Raw genomic sequence first — 25,446 nt, forward strand, 5'->3', positions numbered from 1 at the left:
TCTTCGACCAGTAGCACCCCCCCCCCCCTCCCCAGCGTCTTGAGACCCTCGCGTGTATGTAGCGTGCTTTACAAATGCAGTGATTGATTGATTGATTGATTGAAGAAGGCGGTGGCAGGATACTGACGTACCCACGGAGAAAACAAAAATAAACTATTTTTAAAGTCAAAGAACATCAACTACACAAATCGAAACCTTTATAGAAGCCTCATGAATATCCAATCATTCCCACCTCGAAGAAAAAAATGCATGTTTTCTTTTCAATAGGATATTACTGCAACATCGCAATCAGAGAGATTGAAAACAAAACAGGACAAATACTATTTCACAAGTGCAAAATAAAATCCCAAACTTTGCCCCGCCCATTTATATGCTATCCAATACACACTGATCGGACTGTGAAGAGCACAGCTTTCAAGCCCAGGCTTTAAGGGTATTAACACATACTGGCTGCGAGCTACAAGAAAATAGATAAGTGACATTAACACCTGACCACTTAGAATAACAGCTATTGAAATATATATTAAACACTTTACTACAAATTGATGAAAATTCCTGCCTGTCTGACATAGCTATGGTTTCTCCAGAAAACCACTAGAACTACAACATTGGGCCTTAATTCCAGCAGAGAGGCCCTGTATTGGAGGGGCATGGAGTGTTGACCACAACATTCTGGTGGGAAGTATGTGAAAAGCTGGAGTCAGTGGTTAGCAGCTGGCACAGGCAGGCAGTGAAAAGCTGAAACTGGCGGCTATTATGAGGAACTCATACGAATATTAAGAACTTCATTCCACCCCTGCCCTAAGGCTCCTCCACATTTTTCAGCTAGTCTGTAAAGTCAGCAGGGATTGTGGTGCGTATGTTTACAGTGATATAACACTTCTATGTGGAAAATGTTTCAAATATATGTGCCGTCTCTAGCCTCCCATTTTAACACCACGCCTAGAGAGTGCTACATTGCAATGAATTATTCTGCCTTTTGGAGTGTCCCAATTATTTATCCAAGTGATTGCAATTATTTATTTATGTCATTGGTCTCGGGCTCAGTGACCTTAGAGGTCAACATAGGAACTGGTTGAGTGTCTCTGAAACCCCCACATAAATAGTTCGATAAAAATAGCCACTGTCTTCCAAAATTCTTGAAACAGCACAAAGGAGGTCATTATTTTCCAAGCAAGGAAAAGGGCATTCATTTTTAACAGGCCCTTCAATAAATGCAAGTATCCAAATGGGCCAACCCCAGCTGACATTTTTGTTGCCTCACCTGGTGACATGGAGGGAAGCTTCAAGCCAGGTGAGTCGGGACTCAGGGATGCTGACTAATTCACATAAACACACGCACATGCAATGTGCAACACCTTGCTCTTTGCTTCACTGTCCCCACGAGTCTGCTTGCTGGCAGTAAATCTAAGGACACACCGGAGCTCAAAAGACATCCAGCATGAACTGCAGCGTGGGAAGCAGCACCTCAAGTCTGCGCAGTGTGTCTTCAAAAGTCCAGCTAACACACTTTGCACACTCCATTTCGTGGCTTGCTGCTTGTAGTCTCTACCCCATCCTTTATCAACTCGTCACAGGGTCTGGTACCACCCCACCCTGTGACGAGTTGGAAAAGGGTGTGGTGACAATGGTCTCCTCTCACTGATTGACGTGGAGGCTGAGCGCTGCAGGGCTTGAATCTGAAACACACAGGGCTAACTCTACCTCCACGTCATCAGGGGGTGGAGACTGGACCTCGGTGCAGTGTCTTTGCCGAGTTGATGACCTCACAGGCCTCAGGGCTGTGAGATTGTCAGCCCAGCAAATACTCTAGACGTTGTGCCTGCCCAGGGGAGTATGTTTAAGGACAGCGTCACTCCACTGTCATCACTGCAACGAGAACGGTCAGTTCGGAGTGTAGAGCAGCCTTAGAAAGATAATTAAACATGTATTCACTGTATTCACAAGTTTTTTTAAGGAAGCAGTTTCAGCATTGCTTCGATGCATTATTTTTCACCGTGAATGTAAAGGGGGCGGAGCCCTGATGCCCTTGAAGAGAATCCGCCACTGGATAAGGAGACACTGAATGAATGGATGAGCAAGCAATCAAGATATAGACAGGAAGACAGCAAAAGCAGGGATGAGGAGACAATTACAGAAGGGGCGAGGTGACAATCAAGAAAGGAAAAGGCAAGAATCAAGAATTTAGTGAGGAAATATGCGAATGAATGGATCAGGACAATTAAGGCAGAGGTGAGGTGGCATTAAGGAAATCAGTAGAGTCAAGGAAGGCACAAGAAGACAGTCACAAAGTGATTAAGTGAAAGTTAACGAAGGGATAAAGTGGCAGTAAAACGAGGTAGGAATGCAAATACAATCAAGGAATATTGATGAGTAATTCAAGGAAAAGATGAGCTCAAGATTTACATCAAGCTCGCATAACTAACCGATCTTTGAAATAAATAGAAGTGCTTCCTTGAAAATGCATGTAAAATGTATTCCATTTTGGGCAATATATTACAGAATTTGTCCATTTTATCACCTTTAAGAAACATTCTTCGAGGGGTGAATCTCCCTTCAAAGCCCCAATAGGAGACCCATACCCGCTCACTCAGACAAATACATTTTTTTCAGTCTTGTGCCGTCCCACCTATAAAAATTCACGAGCTGCAACCTGGCTAGACCTCCCTTACACTTAAATCCTTGATATCAGACTTAGGTAGATTTTGAGACCATGCAATGACTCACATTGCCTCGCTGAATCCAAATAGTATTCAACGCACTATGCTTAAGCCATCGAGCACAGTCTGGAACAACACTGACATTCTTTCAGCAAAAACATCGAGTCTACCACCCTAGACGATCCTTCCAGCCAACACACTCCTAGAACAGTGCCGGACTTCAAAAACACACCCAGCTCAGAAACCACTCAGTTTACCTCAAGTCAGCAAACTGTTGAATTCCCTCCCAAATCTGATATGAAAACTATTGCACCACCTCACTTTCTGGGATACCATAAAAACCTCGCTCTTCAAACATACAGACTCCGAAGCAATCCACAATAAAGCACAGCAAGACAATAAATAACCTATCAATCAATGCACCATTAAACCACAATGGCAACAACAGGATGCTGCACCCTCTAGGTGAGGATACACCAACTTAGGCACATTTGAATAAAATTGCATCAAAACCTATCATTACTCACATACCCTATAAATATTAGGACGCATACCAGTAGCATCATGTTTGGCGTTTAATTTAGTTTATGCAACTTTATGCTTTCTACTAATAACTCCAGTGTGGCCATGTTTTTGTAAATGATGTTTAGGGGACTGTGGCCCAGATTTAAGAGGGCCTAGCGTCATTCTAATGACACATTAGAATAATTTTTTTTACGCTAATGTGGCGTTAGAATGCCAAAAACGCTGCGCCATATTGACAAAGTGGTGCAATGTATGCATTCCATCACATTGTAACCCTTTGTGCTGCATTATGCGTGCGCCAGACATAATGTATGCAAAGAGGGTGTTTCCCTGTTGGGGTTGGGTCAAAAAAATGGAGCAACGAAATCTAAGAGATTTCTTTACGTAATTTTTTTCAGCACTTTTAACGCCTGCTCCAGAGCAGGCGTTAAAAGAAGGTTCCCATTGGTTATAATGGCCTCTGGGTGCTTTGCAGGACTAGCGTGAACATCTTTGACGTTAATCTTGCAAAGTGCAAACTAGCATCAAAAATGTTGACACTAGTTCCCTAACTACCGCAATGGTGTGCCATATATTAAATACGGTGCACACATGGTGGCATTAGGGGACCGCTAAAAGGCATAAGAAAAGTGGCGCTGCACTAGGTGAGGCACCACTTTTCATAAATAAGCCCCTATATTTTGTCAGAAGATATTTAGACCACGATATATGGTATCATGCACCTCACCAGCTCTTTCTACAGAGGTCATTCTACAAGGACAGGTTGTTAGACTGCCACTGTGCCGCACTAATGGCATTTGTGTGCTACGCGAATGCCAGGTATCACTGCCAACATCCACAATGACAATATGTTTGCAGTTTTATGCATGCAACCCGTTGCGTAAATTATAAACCCACACTGTTTGGTTGGCAAAGTTTTGTAATTCAAATAGAGAAATCAGGAGATGCGGCAGATCTTGCAAAGTGCATGCTTTCATTACAGTTACCTGCAGCTATTCTGAAATGATTTTCTCTTAAACTATTTTTTTCGAGGGGTGCAAATTAGTCGTACTACACCAACACCTCTATTGTAAATCGATTTTGAAATCTTCAGATTATTCGTTTGCCGCATATTCATTTCCTCCTCCCCTGGATCGCAGATTTCTTGAAGCCTTGCAGCTCAGAAGTGTGGACGTGCTAATTTAACCAATTTTCTTGTTTTGATTATTTTCAAGTCTTTTTCCTGTATGTAGGAATCATTAGAAAATCCAACACCCGCTGAGTTCACCTTGGATTAGTTAATTAATGCATCGCCGCCTTTGCGGAATAGATGCAATCTTGAACATAAAGAAAATGCACGTTTGCAACAAATAAAGCTGTGTTGTGCATGTTCTCAACAAAATTCAATACACTACAATACAGCCATTGTTTCTGTCTTTTCCAGCTATCTCTTAGACACAGGATGGGAGTGGCACTACCAATCAAATCAGGGCTTGAAAAAAGAACAAGTCTGTTGACTGCAGAAAGCTGGAAGGTACATCCCAAAATGGTGCCCCAAGCAGCAGATGAGGGTGGGAATCCTGCTGCAGATATGCCTAATGTTCCAGTATATGGTCATAATTATCTCCTAATCATGGGCGTTCATGGATCATCCCTGCTAGAGAGGAGATGGGCCAGCAACTGGTGCAACTAGTATACCTTGGGAGTGACAAAAGCTTGATGAGAGTTGAATTTGCAGTGGAATGTGTTGCTGTCACTCTGGAGTGAGTAGTATCCAGATTCCATAGGTATTTCCGCTAGCTGCCCTGCCATGCCTGTATGCATGATCTCCACAGGCATGTCAGTAGATTTATTCACATCCACTGCACATGATAAATGGATCAAGCAGAGGGAATAATCAGGTCCAAATTCCACATTGATGCTGATATTATAAGGAAATGTGAGTGGTGAAGCAAGCCGGTGGGTTAGTGTGAGAATTTTAATGTGAGTCCCAGAGCAGACAGGGATTAGTGGGTTCAAATAATGACAATCAGAGCCTAATGGTATAATGCAATTGATGGGATTCTGAACACCTCTTTCTACTTTCCTTATTCCAGACGTCTTTGTGATGAATAGCTGCTCAGCTAGCATTGAGTTCTGACATTACAATGCCTTCTGCCAGAGCCAGTAGCCAAGATGCAAGGCAGTACAAGGAGCATAATTAAAGCTCCAGAAACAAAAATGTAATATGGCTTTTCCTTTTTCGGCTCTATTTTTCTAGATGAACAGTTCTAGACATAAAAGAGATATTTATGGCAACATGTTCATGTTTTGCATGTCTTAGGTTATTTTAGAAAACACAGAATTTATATGCATGTTTCTACAGTGCATTTTAAAAAGTAGACTTGTATCAAACTGATTTGAATATATTTTTACAACAAGTATCGAACCACTGTTTTTATTTCGGACTACAAGAGATTCTACTTTTATTCTTTATGTTTGCAAACATGCTTTCTCTTTCATTTGGAAAAACAGTGCACCAAGGTTAAAAGTGGTTAGTGGGAAAGGTGATGGTGTGACCATGTATGATTATGAATAAAGTACCCCCTGCCACATGTTATAAGGCCTAATTCCTATGTATGGTCATGCATCTCCTCAGTGATTCCATATACATGTAATTTACAGCAGAGGGTGCTTTATGCCATATATTATAGAAAGTAGCAAACCATACTGGGGATACTGATAAATTTCTGTTACCGAGGATCAGCTTAGTTTGCTACCATGAGACAATCTCTTTTGTATTCCTCAAGCGAAAGGTCACAAACCTTTGTTTTTTTTAAGTGAATATGTATATATATATATATATATATATATTAGTTGTGCATAGCGAAGGTGCGAGTTATAGTTACCTTAGGGCGCAAGGTATAGTTACTTGAAATAACTTTAAGTATAACTGCTGAATTTCTTTGGTTTTGTACGGGTAACTTCAGAACCTAACAATAGCATCCCTGTATGTTGTGCACATCCAAGAGCTCAATTACAGTAAGATGCTGTTGCTTGCAACATTCACACTTATTTGGGTATAATCATTACTTGAATATCAAGTTTGGAATAACCAATGCTTGTTAAATGTCTCATTTATTTATTACAACAAATGCTTGTTAAATATGCACATTGTATTCTGCCTGCTCCAACTGCAAATAGTAAAACGTGCTCTTCTCAATGTGATCTGTATTGAACATTTGCCACAACCAGGAAGATAATTGCTTATTTCCTTAACAAGCAACCAGATGCCAAAAGACTTGTGCACATTTGACTATTTAAGGATGTTTGTGAGTCTGAGGCCTTGCTTGGCTTCGTCCCCATTGCTCTGCTCACCTATTTTCAATCAAGTCAAGTTCCTTGTCCTCAAACCTGCTTCCAGTCCAGTTCCAGTGTAAGTCAAGTTCCTTGCTCTCCAGCTTGCCTCCAATTGAGTTGCAGTATTCCTCCTCCAGCTTTCAGTCCATTTCCAGCATTTCTTGTTCTCCGGACAGGTTCCAGTCTTGTTTCGGTGATCATCGGACTCAGATCGGCTTTCTGTGGAGTCCCAGCTCTCCTCTTCCATCTTCTGCCGACGATCTTGTATTTCCTGCAAAAGAGAGAAATAAGAAAGGCGAAAAAACTCTAGTTTGGCTTCTTCTGAAATTTTCAAGCAAGTAACTTCATTTCAAGTTAAAGAAAGATTATTTGCTTAAATGAAACAAAACAGAGCTTTTTCTTTTAAATAATTTATGACAATAAGACATAGCGTGATTTATTGTTTGAGTGGGAATCCAAGATACCACTAAACAGACATTATGGAAAGATGTATTTCCTGTAACTAGTGCTCCCCAGAAAATTATTAGATTGGAAATAGAGCAAGTTTATGAAAAATATTATTGGCAAGAGATTACACCAGAACATAAAGAAGCCCTTTAGTCAAGTAGATTGTTTTTGAGTTTGACGTTGCTTCAGAGGCTTTTAAAACATTGTAAAAAGAGGAAGAGACTTGTTCAGCCTTATAGAAATGTATGCACAATGTGTCAACAATGTGCACAATGCATCAACAATAATTGACATTATGCAATGTACAATAGTTTTTGCAAGTTGAATGTATTAATGAAGTAATTATTTTGCAGCCCAGAATCCTAAAAACCTAGAACCCAGTATTTTGAGGACTCAGAAGTCCTGACACCGAATGCAACTCACAGTCTAGGGTCCAGCAATCCGATTCTGCAGTCCACAAAGCAGAAGCTGGTATTTTCTCTTTTTCTCCTCCCAAAACCCTCTTCCTCTTGATGACTTGCGAGAGAGCCATGTACTCTTCATCGCGGTCACATTAGTCCTCACCGGGATTGGGGAACTGTCATCACCCCATCAACGCCTGGAATTCAGGTAAGTGGCTTGCACAAAACACTGTAAGCTTTGTTTTTTTCACTAAATTTCCATGTTTTTTTAATGTAAAATAATTTTAACTACTATACATTAATCCAACCACCGCCATGCATGAAGCCCTCATAACCACCCAACCCTGCACCGCGCACAGCCTTTGGCCGTGCACAGCGGGGTTGGCCACAGAATCTGTCTCTGTTAGTGGATCTGTGAGTGGGTGCATGAGTGGGTCTGAAAGTAGGTGTGTGAGTCAATGAGTGAGTCTGAGTGTGTGCATGAGCGAGTGGGTGTGTGAGTGAGCTCATGAGTCTCTGAGTGCATGTATGAGTGAATAAATTAGTGTCTGAATGATTCTGAATTTTTTGTTAAAAAAATTCATATCCTAGGATATCCTCAAATATTAGCGGATATTTGAGGATAATCAAAAATATCACGCACAGTGAAGAAAAATAATTTTAAACTCATAATTGGGCCCTAAAACACCCCTATATCACACCCCTGGTGTCAGGGTACCTTCACCCTGACCCCTTATGACACTTTCAATTTGGCTTTTCAGCCATGCGGCTGCGTGTCCTGTGAAATAAAATGTTGGCTGCATCTTTCTGGTCAGGTTGCGACCGGCCAGGTGTAGGGCTTCTATTCACGCTTGCATTCATGAAAATTCATGAATTTCCATGATTTATTCATGAAAGATCTGCTTCCCTAGATATACTAATTTATTTTTCCTTTGATATCTTAAAAAAACTACTGAACGGATTTACACCAAATAAGTGAAAGCTTGATCTACATACTGAAAGCTAGCTTTCTGCCAAATTTGTTACAATTCCAGTGGTTCGGGGTGTAGTCATATCTAAAGGTCCTATGGGATTACCATGGAAAATACAACTTTTTTGACCCCCCCTTTTTTCTCAGCCCCAGCTTTACGGATCACCCTGAAACTTTCTATGCACAACAAGAATTACTGGGACACTATTGTTGAAATATTTTGTGAACATTCGTCAAACGGCGCCGAAGATATAGGCGAGTCAAAAAAACACTCTTTCCATGGAAACATGATCCTAACTATAACTACCTAGTGGCAACTGCCACTAGGTAATATATATATGTGTATGTTGGAGGCAGCAAGTTCTGGCTGATTGTGGTGAGACCCCAGCAAGGCAGAACCTACCACTCCCGTCAGGGGTGGGTGATTACACTTACTGTATAACCTGTATTCTCCCTTGGGTAGCTTGGCACTGAGCAGTTAAGTCAGGCTTACCACAGAAGCAATGTGTAAAGCATTGGCACAACACTTGCATGTAATAAAGACACTGAGCATCGCAAAAGAGACTTCACACGTGTGGTAGATAAACACGGTTTGTATTCTATACACACACATGAAAATCAAGATCATCTGGGCATAAATCACACTTGATAATATTACTAGCAGTACTAGGCGCAAACATGTTAAAATTACATCGGTAGTATTCACACTTAGGAGAACTCCTATGTTACTATGCCCCCAGCACCCTTATTCAGTGCGATATGTTGTCAGAGATAGGCCCACCCTGGCAATTAATATAATGCAATACCACACAGTTATAGGATGCACTTCAGATCACAAAGCACCGTGGACTAGGGCAGCACGGGTAGAACCAATGTCAAACATAGTATTCAGTTAACAAGAAATCAACATGTAAAGAAGCACCGCCTGCCAATGTAATCACTAGCCAGCAGTCTTCATGCCGGCACTTCCACACACATGCACACATTAACTCAGCATTGGTATGCAGTGCTACGGATATCAGACAGGTCTGTACGGAGCATACTTACACACACACATGCAAGCAGCACTGTAATGCGGTGCAACTAATACCCGCCAGGACAATTGGTAGCACAATGCAGACCCATTGGCCAAACCCTCCTCTACTCGCTGTTTTGCCCCAACTACCCATACCCACGGATTAGGAAGAGGTAGCCCTCCCCCTGAGATTAGGCCACTCTCAGCCAGAGTGACACTTAGTTGAGGTCCCAGGGAAGCAGGTAAAGGGTTATGTAGCAGGCCTGATGAGGAGGCAGTTGACAAACAATAGGGGGTTTGACACCACTCAGGAAGTTCACCCACAGAATGTGGTGCAGAAGCGGCTGAGGGCAATACTTTGTTCGATCAAAGGATTCTGTAATGTGCCTTCCGGCACCAGCCCAGCTCTGTGAAGCACCGGGGAGGAAAGAAAGGGTTGTGCAGTTTCTTGACTTGCTTCTGATTGCACTTGGAAGTGTTCCTTCAGCCCAGTCAGTTACTCTCTCCACGCAGGCCCGGTCAGGGCAATACTACCTGGTACACACAGTCATCGGAGGCCGGGTGAGAAAAGGGCAAGTGGTTTGCTACATAGAGGGCCCAAATAGGAACGATCGCTGAAGAGGGGCATGTAGCAGGGGAACCTCTTGAAAGGTAGAGGTGGCCGTCAAGAACATGTTGATCAAAGTTGCAACCAGGGCATCCGGGCACACCAGACAATTCTGGCTTCACACACAATGATGAGCTGCAAATTCTGTAACTCCCTGAAATGAGGCACAATGCCCAGGGCGTGTTGATACAGGTTGCACCAGACGATTCTGGCCACAAGCAACAACGAGTTGCAAATTCCATACCTCCCTCGAAATGAGGCACAATGCTCAGTGCACGTTGATACAGGTCGCACAGGATGATTCCAGTCATACACAGCTATGAGTTCCAAATTCTGTACATCCCTGAAATGAGGCACAATGCCCGGTGTGCTTTGATAAGGGTCACACAAGACCATTCCAGTCACGCACACAGGCACAATTGCAGTAGTGCCTCGCGAGATAGAATGAGGCACTACTATGAATCGGACACCACATGCAATGAGCATGCAATTGGTGTGACGCATGAGGGAGATGTTGCACGATCGATGAAGTGGACCACGCAAGCTTCCACAACTGGTGAATCGGCTCACCACCAACAAGACATTTATGTTTGCTGAGGCCCCTCAATGCAGGGGCCACTCTCCTGAGATGCAGGCAATACATTTTGGGCTCTGGTCCAGGCAATCTGGTCTCCAGATACAATTGTGAATTTCACACTCACTCCGTGCTGTCAGTTGGAGTTCATCAGATGATGTGGGCACTTAGGAATACCCCCTCTCCAGGTGTCAAGAGCAGACAGTGTAGGTCCCTCGTGGGAGGCCTTTGATATCCCTGAGACCTCCACTGAGAACAGGGGGAAAATCAACAAGCCCTTTGAGAGCACACTTCAGTGTGCCACAAAGCAGCAGGCAGTCTGCCCAGGCCAGCCATGATTAAGGAAGGGCGAGCAGTCCCTTCCAAGTGCAGTAATCCTCCTCGTGCCCATCAGATTCCATTGGCAGTGTGCACCACATGGTCCATCCAGGGTCTCCAGTCCTATGTCCCTGCAAATGTATGTCTACCCTGCTGCAGTATGGCACCAGTAGATATAATGTAGTGTGCCTTTGAAGTTGGGGGTGGTTCAAAGGTCTTCAAACCACAGATGTCTCCCCTAACTTTTAGTCCTGTTACAATTGAGCTGTGGAATGCAGATCTAAATCTTTAGTGGGTCATAATCTGACTCTGAGAGGCCAAGTGTCAAAACCTCTCTCTCCAATCTATCCAGCCAGGCCCCCGAATGGCAGAGGTCTGTCGTTCCAGTTGCATGCCCATTATTTTACAGCTGTCGCTGGGGGATGCAAGATGTGCTCCCCCAACCTCCGGTGTCAACCGGAGCCAGGCAGAAAGGCACACAAAGAACTTTAGAGCAGAGAAATGCCCACTTTGCAAAAGTGGCATATTTCATCTCTTAATTACAAAGCCGCTCTTAATGTAGGAAGGAGTTTATCACTATGAATCCAATGATAGGTGACATCATGAGGCACACACACACACACATACACACACATATATATATATATATAAATATATATATATTTATATATATATATATATATATATATTTTTATTATTTTTTCTTTTTTTGCAGCAATGTTTGTGGCCGGTGACCACATGTGCACTCTGGTTCAAAGGCAAAAAGGCAATTTTATTTATGAGAGGGTATGTTTATGCCACAGGTTTGTATATGTTAGTGTGCACCACTCACTTAAATAAATGCTCTTTTAGCATCCAAGAGTGCTTGCAGTTGTGTCCCCTGTTTTTATTCCAAAAAGAGTGTTTATCAATAAAGTGCTCCAATGGCCAGGGCCTAGAGGTTCATAAATGTCATGCAGGGCAGCAAGGCAACGTGCTGCACTGCATCAAAGGGAGAGGGCAGGAATGTGACATATATTTATTAACAGGTCTCTTTCCTGCTGTTTCCCTGTTCTGCCACACCAAGTACTGCCTGGTATGCCAATGAAGGCACCCTTGCACCCTGGATTGTTTTGTGCAGAAAGGGACATCTCCCTGCACAAACACAATCCTTAGAGACAAAGGCAACCCATACCCTTAATAGGGTAATGGTACATGGTACCATCCTGACATGGAGGATGTAGCAAGTTAGGATAGTATATCAGGGGTGTTGCGTAGCTTGCGTCCTTTTCTGTGGCTTTATGTAGCTCATGGTCCCAATATATCAGATGTGCAGTGCGCAAACGGAAACTGACTTGACTCATCAAAAGGGGCAGAGAAGCAAAGATCATTCTTTAGAATGTATGAGTAGTTCAAAATATTTTTTGAGATTCAGGATTATGAAACAAGGAATAGTCTATCTGATTTAAAAAGTACAATGCTGTGCCTGTTGAAATATTTTTTGTACAGAGCACCACCAACAATTGTTTTTTATCTTCTTTTTCAAGTACACAAAGGCCCATATTTATACTTTTTTAGTGCCCCATTTGTGTCGATTTTTTACGCAAAAGCAACGCAAACTTACAACATATAATTTTATTTTGTAAGTTTGTGCCGCTTTGCGTTCACAAATTATGCAAACACAGCACTAAAAAAGTATATATATGGGCCAAAAGGGCAAGAGTGCTCCTGAGCCAGATGCCAGCAGTGCTGCAGTGGGTGTGACCGGTGTCACTACCACCACCAGTGTTGCGGCATATGGTTTTGCTACCCATGTAAGTCATTTGCATTCCCCACTACTAAAATCATACCTTTGTGTATACTTACTAGTCTTTTTTTCAAGGTGGATGTCATTTGTTATCTCTTCATTCCCCTGTGTTTTTTCTATATTTCCTGCTTCCGCAGCTGACTTTTCACAGCCTGTACGTTTCATCTGCTCCTTTTTTCTGTAAGCTTCCCCTTGCCCCTCTTTTACATGTTTTGTTGGGTAGTACTAAGAAGGGAAACAAATTTTAATAACTTAAGGAATATCACGTAGCAGGCCGAAGTACTCTAGCCACCAAACATGTTGGTGGTTTTCTTAATCAAACAGTCAAAAAGTACAGGCGCAGAGACAGAGTGCTCATCATGGTCATGGTCTCAAATCTTGTCCTATACTAGCAATTTCCATGATAGTGCAGCATGGCAGAAATTAGATACTAATACCATATGTCATTTGCATCCCCTTTTACCCCTTTCCCTAAACCCTTCCCTTATTCCTAATACATTAATATCCCTCCATAAGAATAAAAACGTTTTTGGTTGACTCAACAACTACCTGATTTTTAAAATATTGTCTAGCAATAAACAAAGTAGCACAAACCTTCCAAAGTGAGTAATTTTGATAGAAGAAGATATTGATAGACAGCTAAACTACCTGTAGTGAGGTATTGATGTTTTTCCTTGTGCAGCATAAATACTGAGGCGGCTATCTGGTATCTAAAATGGGTGCATTATGTTTTTCTCTAGGTGCACGACCACCAGCAGTTCTATCTTTGCAGAGACATCGGAGGAGGCCCAGACAGTTGAGGGAGAGGGAGCCCCAGTGGTGGCAGGGACAAGTGGTAAGTCACCTTGCTTTCTTATTGATAATACAGTATTTGTTAAGTGATGCAGATGTCACTCCCATCACCTCCAGAGTCCAGTCCCTGCCCTCTGTATTTTGCAACATAAAACTGCAGTATTTTATAAAGTTGGTTCTTCAGTGCTGGTGGTGAAATTATGTGCATCTGCTGTGGCAAAATGTTGAGATGGAACAAAGAGCCTCATATCGAATTTGGTGATCGGAGGAGCCAGTGACGTTCGCCCCATGTGTATTGCAATGTTCCCGCCAGGCTGACCAGCTGGAACATTGTATGCCGTGTTCCCACCGGGCTGACTGGCGGGAACAGTGCTACGATATTGGTCTCAGCTCCCGTAAGGAAGCTGAGGCCAATACTATAGCACACTAGCAACATCGGAATGCAAACTTTCTGCAAAGCAGACAGTGCGCATTCCGATGGTGCTGGTCAGGGAGGGCCCCTGCACTGCCCATGCCATGGCCAGTGCAGGGGCCCCAGTGTGGCCCACAGCACTGGTATTCCACCAGCCTTTGGCTGCAGCAACCTACCAAGGCAGAAATGATTGTCTACTAAAGATGTAATATAAATGTGCAGGACTACCACTACCAGGATGCATTGTGTAACTCACCAGAGCAGTTAATCAAGTAATCAGGTGCCTACAATCATTTGCTCAACCCAAGCATTTGGCCTGTGACCAAGGATGAAATGTTATATATATATATATATATATATATATATAAATGCCTTACTCATTAACGGCAGATGATTTATTTTTTACACACATAAATTGTCTGTTCAGTTTCACTATGAAATACTTTAAACAAAAGTCACGTCTTCATTATGTTGGTGTTCTGGCTTAATTCCTTGAAGTCAGTGCTATGATTGATTACCTAGCTATGATGTGATGCATGGGCGGGAAAAGCTTGTCCCAGGCTGTGTGACTAATCAATATGAGCAATCATCTTGTCCAAATTAAATTCCATACTGTGCCACTATAGATAGTATAAACAAGTGTTTGAACTGAGCATCACAATTCACATTTTTGTTATTCTTCTTACTTTCTTGATAAATCTACTCCTGCTTTTGCATTTGTCCATAAGCAGCAACCACTGGTGCCATCATGAAGGAGATACCTGCCTTGCTGTGGCAGCAGACGTTGGAAGCAGTGGCCACTGAGTATCACTGGCTGCTGGCACTGGAGGAAGAAGTGGAGGAGGCAGAGGCCTTAAGTTCCTTGGACTGCCAGCAAGGCCCACCTCCAACTCAGCCATGCCACCGCTAACTGCTGCCAGGGTCAACTGCCACCCATACCACAACCAGCTTCCTCTCCTCGGACCCAACATCACGCCTTCTCCACTGTGTCTTACATGAGCTTCCCCACCTGAGGCACAAGAGGACACTGCTCGGGTGTTGGCTGCAGATCTTGTCCAAGGAAATGGATGCCTTTGAAATCCTTTTTTACAGATTTTTTTTTTGGTGGTAGGGAATGTTGTAGGTGCAGAAACTGGGAAGGGAGGAAAATTGTGGAAAGGGTTTTGGACATTTTGGACTTTTTTGCTTGGGGAGGGGCTAGTCCTAGTGTAGAGGGTGGGTTTGTAAATTGTAAAAATAAGTGGGCTTTACATTTTTTTCTTTGCCATCATTACCTGTCTTTCCACTGCTAGGTGGGTAGTATAGCATTGTTGAGCGTTGACACAAGAGTGCGAAACAGAAATGCCCTCCGAAATTGTCACACATTGTACATCAACTTTTCCCCTCCTACTTTCCCTACCTGAAGTCCCTCTTCATGTATACATTCTTCAGTAGGTTGCTTACCTCTTCCTGCAGCTCAGTAATTAATTATACTTTGCCACCAGAGTGGCACTGTCTGGGAACAGAAAAGTGGTTAATTTAATTCTATTTCATCTGATTAGGTTTTGCAGCACCCAGGCACTAGTTCATTATACTGTATAATATGGTAACTAATGTAGTTACTGCCCTTGTCCTACCCCATGTAATTATTTGACCACTAAGGGGTCTGCCAACATACACAAAAATGTACTATTATCTCTCTTTCAAAATGACAACATCTCTTCTAAGCTATCAACTAGTTCTTCAAGTTCTTACCTGAATTGATAAAGCAATGGTACCTCTTGTAATCTTTTCAACCCTTATTGCAGTGTTTCCCAATATGGGCTTCTTATTAATAGTGGTGGTATTGGTGTTCTTATTCGAACAGGGAAGGCATCACAAAGCGAGGTTCCACTCCCACCTATTCCAAATGAGGTGAACTTCAAACTGACATATTATTCAGAAAGACTATCTAACACAAGTAACTGGACACATTGTTAGTGGGTTATCAAAGGCTGAGACCAGACAACCATGACAAAAAAACCTCTCATTACAAAAGCTAGCAGTAGTAACTTCTGAGCAGTTCAGGGCCTAATTAATAAAAAAGGATCAAACTAAACTTACAAAATCCTTGAATCAGGAGGAGAAGATTGGTTACTCTATGTTGTATAGATTTTGTAAGAAACCTTTGTGAATCAGGACAGATAGTGCACACTAGTACTACCTATCATGGAACAGAAATTGTTCTGACTCTGCTCTATGATGATGTTATCCCTTTAATGCCTAGGTGGGTAAGTGGGCTGGCATGAGCTATTGTACAGGTAAACATTTCCCACAGTGAGTTGGTGTCAGTTTTACCACATCTGCCCCACCAAGTGTGTGATCCATTTATGGTTTAAATTTGAAAGTCACACTTCAGTATATCACACAGCCTGAGGGAAGAGGGTTGGTGGTTTGATTAATGGATGGGAATGGAGAATTGGGGAAAGGTGTGACAAGGGCAAACACTACAAAACAATATTCGCCAGGTTCACGAGCAACACATCATCGTCATCAAATCTTTTGTAGTAGGAAATGAAGAAATGACACAGTTCAGTTAAATGCATTGCAAACAGTCCTTCAGCCCCAGAGACCCAAGTTATCATCAAATTGTTCTGTCATCTAAGTTTGAAAAATACAAACTAGGGATAAGTGTAACCACACAATTCTTGCAGAAGAAGAAAAGGCCTGTGATTTCTTAAACTCTAAATATTGATACTGTAGAGTCAAGGAGAAAGCAAGATTCATGAGGAGTAGACCAATATGCAGAGCAAGAGCATAGGCTGCTGCAGTGCAATCATGATGACTTGTGTAATTGATTGAGAAGGGAGAACAATTCTACAACCAATCCCAGACAAGCAGCTGTATGTAACTGGCTGATCTATCTCACAACTGTCATAACATAGTCGACTGCGTCCATCATGTGTCATGTCTGTCTCCAGAGACAGTCTCCCCACGGACCACAATCACTTAATTAGAGAAGTCTGACATTTGAACCAGCACACTACTCAGCATTTTCCCAAATCAACACACCTCTCTCCAGTCCACAGGGCTGAGTATGTATCTTTGACTTATGTTGGTTTCCCTTTGAAGTAGATAGGTATTGTTCATAAATTCATTCTGGCTCTTTAGATAGTCCCACCCTGAGTCCTGACTCCAAGTCCCAACTCCATCTGACTCCCAACCCAATGACATTGAGATAGCCCTGTAGTGCACTGCTGTTGATGAACAAGAAGAGTACATTTATTTCACAATTTTGTGTGGACTTGTTAACTAAACTGACTGGTCTTGTCTCTGAAGAATGCTAAAATAAAGTACAGGAGTGGAAAATGCAAGTAAATGTAGTGGGGGCAATCACATTTCAGGCACAATCACCCATCGCCTCCCAAAACTTACAAATCATCAAAATTGAGTTTACAAATTGGTTGAACAACACCCTCACTGTCTGTCACCACGTGAATCATAATCACTCATGCTCACTCATTATCTATCACTTCTTGGTGCTAGAGTTGCCTGTCCCAAACATGGTGGTACATTTTTTTATTGCATCTCTTTTTTCCATGGAAGCATCAAACAATGGAAGTCTTGTAAATGTATGATTTTTACTAGGGCAGCCCAGCTAGGGAATGAAAAAAGAAGGATATGGATGGGAGGCATTGTTTTCATGTCCTTTAAGTGAATAGGAAGGCTTCTTCTGTGCACACCTATACAACTTCAATCCAGTCCATACATGTGAATAAATGGTGGGGCTAATTAAGTCAGACAGCAAGTAAATAAATATTGATCTAGTTATATACATTTTTATTGTTATTTTTTTGTAAAGCAATTTGACAGTAATGTCAAAGTTCTGTTGTGGCCTACTCAGTCAGGAAAGTAGAATTCATTCTCAAACTCAGATGATTCACCCAGACATTTGTCAGCTAATGGACTTGAGTCTGACCAATCACCCTCATCCTCCTACTATGCTGGTTCAGGAACAGTGTACTCTTGTGGTATGAAGTGTCATTTTAATCATGGTCACAATCTCAACATTTTGAGGCAAGAGCCTGGTCCTTCTGACTGTGACAACTGTCCTAGCTATATTGAACACATGCTCAGCAGCACACTGGCTATTGGACAAGCTAGATACTTTATTGCCAGCCTACTGAGCTCTGGCCAATGCCACATCTTCCCATACCAATATACCAATGAGTTTTGATCCAGGTAGACCAGTTTTAGGTCCTCCAGATAGTCTTGGACCACTCTCTGAATGGTCATTGGTGTTGCCACTTGCTCAAAATCTATTACCTTTGATTCTGCATGTGACTTAAGCCCTGCCACTTGAAACCAATCCATTGCAGAGGTTAAGTTTGGTTCTTCTGTTGCTGGTGTTGTTGCTGGTGTTGGCTGCTGTGAGACAGCACTGCCCTCTCTGGATGATGAAAGCTGAATGCCAGAACTTCCGCCTGGAACTCAGACTTCCAGCTTTTCTTCTACCAGGTCTACCACTTGGTCAACAATCCAAGTCTTGTAAGTGGCTTGTATTCTTTTGTACCATGGATCAAGTATTATGGCACAGATGTACTCTTTGGAGGGCACAATCTTTCTTTGCAGAATTGGATTAACAGCCAAGTGAAGGATTAATCTCTAAACCAACTCATATGCTTCTTCATTCACACCCGTGAACCTTTGCAATACTTTTTTTAACTGGTCATGTAGCAGATGCAACAACTGGATTGCATGGCTCATCGTACTATCCTCCTTGCTGATTCCATATGAAAACCTTAAAAGGAAGTAGGATTTGTTTCAGGCATATGATTAGCCTCCATTTGTCCACTTCCATACTCACACATTTCCCAGCTGCATCACCTCCTCTTTGAAGGACATAGTGATCGGTCTGTACTACTCAACCAGATGTTGCAACATGTAGTAGGTCAAATTCCAACATGTTGGCACCTCTAATATGAATGCTTTAACAGGTACTCTATTAGCATGTTGAATTATCCTCAACTTTTTGGGACTTTAAAAGAATGAATGAAATGAGTGCAGATTCTTCTGAAGGTGATCAGTATGTTGACTATGTTACTGGCATTGTCCGTGGCAGCAAATCCAGTTGTGAGACCTTTGGGTCACAGCCACTCAAACACCTTGCTGTTAAACTCTTCCAAGATGTGTTAGGACTTGCACTCACAAACGCACACTTCTTGCTGCACCCTCACAAAATAAATCAGCATGTATGAAGAACAATGAAACCTGTCATGAATGTGTTTACAGCACAGCAGTTCCTTGTTTATATTGACAACAGCAAGTGTTATTCTATTTGTGAGCTGTGTGTCAAGTGGTTTATGGAAACATCGAATTCCTTCATATGAATCATCAGAAGTGTTTGATGACTCTCACCAGCATGTGTCTGATGACTCATCTCCAGAATTCCTTCATATGAATCATCAGAAGAGATTGATGACTCATCACCAGCATGTGTCTGATGACTCATCACCAGTCTATAAATAGAACTGCCAAGGTGTTTCCTGTGCTTGGTTTCGAGTCTTCTTTCACTCACAGGTGTTCCCGGTTCAGTTGGAGTTCCGTGATTCTTTCAGGAGTTGTCTTTTCAGTGCGAGGCTTCATCAGAGCTTCCCTCCCTGGAGCGGATTACTTTCGCAGCGGCTAGAGAATTTACGAGCAGTATTCCATCTTGCTGAAATAATCAAAGCATTCCAGGAGAAATTGGTCTGTGAATAATTCCCCTCTCGTCTCCCTGTTTTCAGACTTCTTGAAGTTAGTGAACTTTTGGTGCATTATGAAAGACATACATCGATGCTGAGAAACCCTTGATACAAGACTATTTTCCAAAGACAGCTTGAGAAGGATTTTTAAAAGCAGCATTGAAGTTAGTGTTGTGAGCTCCTGAAAGGATCGTTTGATATCTATGCAAACTTAAATGTTTATTCTGATTGTTTTGGAGCAAGTCTGTTGTGTGAAAACGAATAACAAAAGACAAATTCATAAGTTTGATTTTATAACTATTTTGTTGTGAGTTACAAAAGTGTGCTTAATTGTTGAGCAATCGAGCGCTAAAAAATAATTGTGACTTTGCTGAAAGACTAGGTGATTTCCCAATCGAATGATAATAATTATTGTAATTTTGCTGAAAGACTCTGTGATATTTCCAGTTCTTTTGTTTTTGATTTGTTTTTGGTCTTAGACTTCCTGCACCAAGCCCTGAGGCAATTTTCTTAGAACAACAGTGATGCTCCTTTGTGAACCAGTGTTTTGTTTCTCTTCCCTTCCGAAATCCCTGTTCCCTAACCCTTCCCCCCAGAGGCTATTCGCTCATTCCCTGTTCATTTCAAATACAAGAGAATAGTTTTTAGGGGTGAGGGTTTTATTCTCTTCGCTCCAGCGGAACCTGGAATTCAGGTGAGTGGACATGGTCTTGTCAAGATGTTCGCAGCTGTCTGGTGAACATCGCTACCGTTGCACACCACTGAATGCCCTTAAAACTTTCTTCAGTACCAAGACCTGAAGATACCTGCTGCCTAATCCCACAAGAGATCTAGTATTCAGTGATACACATGCAATTAGTTGCTTGACAACTGGTCCACATGCCTGTTGTCAGGTTGATACGGTGAACAGCACTCTGCTGCAAAGCTTGTCCAACCAATGGCAGCACATCAAATGGAGCAATGGAATAGCAACTCTGGCAAAATAGGTCCTGCTGGTAACTTCCCATTTCGAGCAGACAGCCATCACACATTATAAAACAATCCCACTCCTTCCTTAAAAGAAAGAGGATGTCCAGCCATAAAATTTTCACCAACTTCCCATTGTACAAATGTGCCATTAGGTGGTTGCATCCACAGTGCACCTCCTGCCAAACATGCCCGTAATAAGCAATCCAAAATGCGATAGACTCAATGTTAATTTTGGAGGCCTTGCTGTGTGCTTTGGTGTCTGCATCTGAGTCTTGTGCCATTTGTATATTGGTGATATGGATGATGCTGTGACAATGCAGGAAACATGGCTGATTTGTGTAAAGCTGTCATGCTCTTCTTCCTCATCAGCTCTTTCTATCACTGTGATTGGAGCTGCTTCCTCTATCTCAACACCACCACCAGCTACCTTTTTGAGGTGCTCTTCCCACCGGATGGCATGATGTTTTTTCATATGGGATGTTTGGCCTCCAGTACCATAATGTGAACCAGTCTTACTTTGACAAACACTTATGTGGCAAATAGAGCATATTACAATGTTATACTCCTGCTTGCTAATCATAAAGATGTCCAATCTGGAAAGGAGAATGTTTTTAGTGTGCCACAGGCAATGCCTGAAGAACTGAAGATAGGAGGGTAAGATATTTGCCTCTCTGCAGGGTGTACTTCGACTGAGGTAGTGGTGGATGGAGATCTCAGCAGGGCCGTTACAAATATGGAAGTTGGCAGTGGTGGAACCAGTGCCATGTCCCTCTTAGCAGGTTGAATAGGAGGGCTAATTTTGGTGTCCTCTGAACCACTTTTCAAACTGACAATCACATCACTGGTGCATCCTCATCGTAGTCACTTTCCATGACTCCAAGGCTTTTAGGACACTTTCTTTCCCCTTGTCTCTTGTGGCAGTTCTCTGACTTGGAAGGGGCCCAATACATGTTCAGATCATCAGAAAGTGTGGGGGGGGGGCTTGGAGAAGATGGTAGAATACCCTTCCTTTTTCTTGCTGGAGATTGGGAAGCCATTGGTTCAAGACCTTGCTCATCAGGAAGCTCAATATCCTTATTTTAGGGTGGAGACGTTGATACGGGGGAGCTGCTCCCAGCTTGCTGCACCGAGGACAGTGTAGCAGGCACACCACATTTCCTGAAAAAGGTGGAGAGCGCACACCAGTGGTGGCAATCTACTTCTTCTTCTCCTCACTTGCCACTTTCTTAGCAGGAACATCTTTCTTTGGGGCCATCATCAAGTTCTGTCAGTTGCCAGAGAAGGACTTAGGTGGTGTGGTGTCACTTTGTGATGGCATTCTGGGTGGCAGTACTGTAGGTGATGTCTCTTGTGCATCCAAGCAAAAAAAAAACATTCAGTGAAATGTGGCATTTTGGCAGTTTGAGTTTTTTATACAGACAATAGTGAGGTTATCCCAAACAATAGTGAATCCATTCCAATACAAACCATATAATAATATTTCAATTAGGATAACAACAACATACAGATTTGAAATGTTGCTCTATATGCCTCTAAGGAGAGACACCTGTGGCAGGCATTGGGTGTAGATAAATATTGAACAATGATACTTAAAAAAGTGAATGCTGCTGTGTGTCTATGGCCTACAAGACCTGTGGCAGGCAGGGTGTGAAGCGAAAAATGCATTAATCCTTAAAAAAGTGAATGCTGGTTTGGGCCTATGGTGTAAGACTGAAAGACGTATGGCAGGCTGGGGGTGCAGGGCAAAATAGAATAATCCTTAAAAATGTGAATGCTGGTGTGTACCTTTGGCCTAGGAGACCTATGACAGGCAAGGGCAGCAGGGAAAAATCAAATATTATAAAAAGGTAATTGCTGATGTCTCACTAGCGACTATGAGAAATCCTTTGGGAGTCAAGGAGGTGCAGGGGAAATGGAAAAACAATCATATCATATTATATAAACACTGTACATACATACTACAATGATCCTCAAACACATTAAAATGATATTAAGGAAAAAGTAGCACAATTAACATAAGAGAAAAAGACATTGCCCTCTTCTATCAATGTCCCTAGAAAATGTTTTTTAAAGCTGGGGAAAAAAGGATGTAACACACTGGCTTGCTATACAAAATGACCGCTGGCCACATGTACAAACACCAATAATCCAGGGGGCATGGGCAGCAAATAACACATGCATCCCTATGGTAAAAGCACAGTGATTGACTACACAAAATCAGCCCCGGTCATGTGGTCAAACAACAAGAAGCAAGAAGGCATGGACAACAAACACTACATGTAGACCTATGGCAAAATCACACTGGCTGGCTACACAAAATGGCAGCCAGCCACATGGTCAAACAACAACAAGCAAGAAGGCACGGACAACAAAGAACACATGCAAGCCTATTGTCAGGCGATTACCCATTAAATCAAACTTCCACAGGAGCAGATGCCTTTTACCCAACTCCCTCTAGCAGATGCGTGCTCAGAATTTACTGATTATCTGAACCCTGCATCCGCTAGGCTGAAAGGGGAATGGAAATAGAAAAAGAGAGACTGCCTCCAGATCCAGTTCCAGCCTGTATGTCCCACTTGAAGATAGGATATTCAGTGTGTGCTGCTGTAACCTGCACCTTTCTTCTTATTGGGATTTCTTTAAAGGAAGGACCTGGATCTTTTGAGGGACTAGCCTCTCTCTAAGAGAACTATGTTAACTTAATATCTTATTTTTTCAAGGAGTCAGAGGCATCCAAGGTTCTCTGGCGAACAGTTCAAAGGTTCACAAATATACAATCTACTAATGTCTTTTACAGGAAACGAAAACTGCTTCTCAAGGTTCAGTCTTCTCAATCACAGTCTCTAGAAATTAGTCTGAGCACTGAGGTTTGTCTCCAAGACTGTCAAGTCTGCAAGGCGAAGAGTTTTTGAATATATATGTACATATATATATATATATATTGGCAAGTCTGGAAATCATACAAAAGGATTCCTAACTGCAGTTGCTTGAAGTTCTGTTAAGCCAAAACAAATTCTCCTCAGAAAGCCGATAGCCAGTTGTTGGAAGAAGGTAGAAATTCAGCTTCTCCAGAAGGAAAAAAGTAGCTGGTGTGCACACCGTAACAAGAAAAAAAAATTACTCACAAATTGAATTCTCTATGAAACTAAGCACCTCAGGAACACTCATTCTCCTCAGGATGACAGTTGAAGTGCACAGCTCCCAGAGAGAAACAGTTGGAGGGAAGCTTCAGCACAATACTAAGTAAAAACACTAGAGCGCTGACCTCACAAAATTTGCGGCCACCATCTTGAGTGGCAGTTAAACCGGAAGAAGCTAGTTCTAAGAACAGCCTCCACAAGAGCCACCGGGAGTGAGGACGCCTCTGCAACCCACGTGGGTACAAGGAAATAATTTTTGCTGAGGGAAGAACTTAACAGCACTGGTAATAGTTTTTCTTACACCTATGGCCAAAGCACACTGTCTGACTACACAAAATGGCCACCGGCCACATGTTCAAACAACAACAAGCAAGGAGGCATGGACAATAAAGAACACATGCAGGCCTATGGACACTGACTACACAAAGTAGCCGCCACCCACATGCCATGAAAAACAAAGAGAAATTGTGGTTTATGGCAATTACACACAGACACAAACACGCACACATGCACACCCACACACACACACACACACACACACACACACACTGGCTAGACATAGGAGGCATGGTAAACAATGAAAAACATATTACTGTATGTTCAGCAATGCCAAAATTGAAAATTAAGTGAGCTATAAAAAATCTCCAGCAACACACATCCTCCCAAAGCCTAAAAACATATTATTTCCCCACCAAAATGCACTTTTTGCAGAAAAAAAGGCGGAATACAAAAAACACATTTTGCATTAATCCAATGCCATCCCTGGCCTATGTCATAGATGTTTTAACACAACATATACCACAGAAAAAGTTGTTTCATATATCTATTGCCTAGTAGTGGCTGGATGGCTCATGGAAAGACTAGGCCACATGGTAAAATAAAATGAATATTTCAAATTTCACAAACATGGAGATAATGTACTTAACTATGCAACCATTTTCCCTTATAAAAGCTAAAAATATAAATGCAGAAGATAAGGCATCAAATGTTGCAACTCAAGGCCACCGACCACAACCACAATCAAATTTAAAATTTGAATAAAAGGTATAAATATACACAGGTGCAATGCCCTTTATCAAACAACAGGCTTATCCAAAGTTTTTTTAACTTACTTGTTGTGATGTCACAAAAAAAGCCCTTAAAATCTAATGGTATATATGCAGCACAAATTTGAGACAAGAGAATGCTCTTTTTCCCTCCAAAACCAAATTGAAAAGTGCCCCGGAGATGGACAAAACACTGGAAGGAGCCTTCTGGACAGGAAGAGGAATTTGGAGTCTCTGTGGCACTTCCTTCCTCTTGAAAACAAGTAAAAAATGTTTTTTGCCCTAAACAAATACCTGAACCATCCGTTTGAGTGCAATATTTACTTTAAAAGGTATTTTTAGTTGATTTAACTACTTCTCAAGTAGAAAATCTATTTGAAAAGCAGCCCCAACCACTCACACCCAACGGCATTTCAAAATGGCACCAGAAGACTCTGTGCTGACTGGGAATTGCACCAGGGGCCGGCAAATATCCCTCGTGCTCGCAAACACGCATTGTGGAGCTTCTTGTTCAGGCGAACATTGTGAGGTGTGAACAAGTGAATAATTCTGCCATGTGCGAATTAGCAGAGTTTGGCAGGAGCTCTGCATTACAACTGAACTTGGTCTGACCTTTGCTAATGCCTTTTGCCTGACATGCTGAGAGTCGCTAAGTCTTTCCCCTGGCAGGCATTGGCAGTGTACTCCTGTCTTTTTTGGGAATCAAAAGAAGTTTGGGAAGTATTTCAAATGTTTTTCTTAGAGGTTTAAGGGGATTGCCCAAA

This window comes from Pleurodeles waltl, chromosome 1_1, assembly GCF_031143425.1.
Source record: "Pleurodeles waltl isolate 20211129_DDA chromosome 1_1, aPleWal1.hap1.20221129, whole genome shotgun sequence".
NCBI lineage: Eukaryota > Metazoa > Chordata > Amphibia > Caudata > Salamandridae > Pleurodeles > Pleurodeles waltl.